Source organism: Chionomys nivalis, chromosome 6 (assembly GCF_950005125.1).
Source record: "Chionomys nivalis chromosome 6, mChiNiv1.1, whole genome shotgun sequence".
Classification (NCBI taxonomy): Eukaryota; Metazoa; Chordata; class Mammalia; order Rodentia; family Cricetidae; genus Chionomys; species Chionomys nivalis.
The window spans coordinates 10495903-10497856 of NC_080091.1; positions in this window are offsets into that span (position 1 = coordinate 10495903).

Sequence of the window (1954 nt, forward strand, 5' to 3'; positions counted from 1 at the left end):
TCTTCATGTTCAAGCTGATACATATATACCTCTAGAGAGATGTTAATATACCATGAAGTTTTAATGAAAAGCAGCAGTGTAAACAAGCACAGCTTTGTGACAATTATTAAATTCTCACAACATCCTGTACTCCAGTGTTAAGTAGCTGATCATTGTTTGCAAAGCCTTCTATTAAGAATAAGACAAGAAATCAATGTCCTAAAAGGTGTCAGTTTTAATCATAGGCATATGAAAGGCATGTTGTAGATCTTTGTATCTACTTCCTTGCATACCATTCAATTATCATAAAAGTTATTCACATCAATAGGTGGATTAGTGAATGTCCAAGACCTTTCATAAGCAAATCTTCCATATTAAAGCTAGTGTTCCTCATAAGTCATAGAGTGACTTACCATAGTTTAGTAAAAGGAGCAGTTGATGAGAGACAAGAAATTTATTGTGGTGTAGAAACCTGAATCCCTATACTACATCTGTATGAGACACAAAACATTAGACTATGTGAATGCAATGTAAAATTCTTGGTTATTCTCTTGTTAATAGATATATCATCTGTCACTGTGGATGGAAGCCATGTGAGCATATGGGATGTGGAAAGAAACATGGTACTCCTGTCTCTCTCAGAACAAATAAAAGATGTGTAATAGTTCCCTCTATTAAAAGACATGGTGACTGTGAAATAAGCTTACAAGTAATTGGTATTCCAACTTCAGTGGGAATATATCAACAAACTCGTATTGAAGAAAAACCTTCTGAGTACAAGGAATATGAAAATGTGTCTGTCTATACTGGATCACTTTGCACAGGTCATGTGACTCACATGACAGGAAAATGCTATGAATGCAATCAGTGTGGTAAAACTGTGAGTCCTTCCAGTTCTCTTCAAAGGCATTTAAAAACTCATATGGGAAGAGGAAATAATAAATGTGAGCCATCTACTAAAGACTTCAGCTGTTACAAATATCTCCAAACACACAGAACAACCAATAATGAAGAGGATCTCTATGAATGTAAAGCCTTTATGTCTGATTCCTCTTTAGATGTACATGAAAGAACTCATTTGGAAAAAAATCCCTGTGAATATAACAGTGATAAAACCTATGAATGTCATAGTCTTCATCAAGTACATAGAACTCACGTTAGAGAGAAAAGGTGTGGATATCATTACTGTGGAAAAGACTTTGCATTGCCTCCTTATCTTCAAATACATACAAAAAATCATCCCGGAGAGAAACCCCATGGATGTAATCAATGTGGTAAATCCTTTGCTCATAAAAGTCATCTTCTCAGTCATGAAAGAACTCATACTGGAGAGAAACCCTATGGCTGTAATAAGTGTGGTAAAGCATTTGCACATAAAAGTCATCTTCACAGGCATGAAAGAAGTCATACTGGAGAGAAACCCCATGAATGTAATCAATGTGGTAAAGTTTTTGCACAAAAGAATAATCTTTACAATCATGAAAGAAGTCATAGAGGAGAGAAACCCTATGAATGTAATCAGTGTGGAAAAGCCTTTGCACAGAAGAACAATCTTCACAGTCATGAAAGAATTCATACTGGAGAGAAACCCTATGAATGTAATCAATGTGGTAAAGCCTTTGCATGTAATAGTGCTCTTTACATGCATAAAAGAAGGCATACTGGTGAGAAACCCTTTGAATGTATTCAATGTGGTAAAGCCTTTGTACAGAAGTACAATCTTTACCGTCATGAAAGAAGTCATAGGGGAGAGAAACCCTATAAATGTAATCAATGTAGTAAAGTTTTTGCAGACAAGTGTAATCTTTATAGGCATGAAAGAAGTCATACTAGATAGAAATCCTATGAATGTTAAAGTAACAGAGTTTTTGCATATTGCAGTAGCATTCCAAATTTTGAAAAAAATTCACAGTCGTGAAAATCCCCATGAGGTACAGCCTTGCAGTCCACACACATTTTTCCTATCTCTCTCACC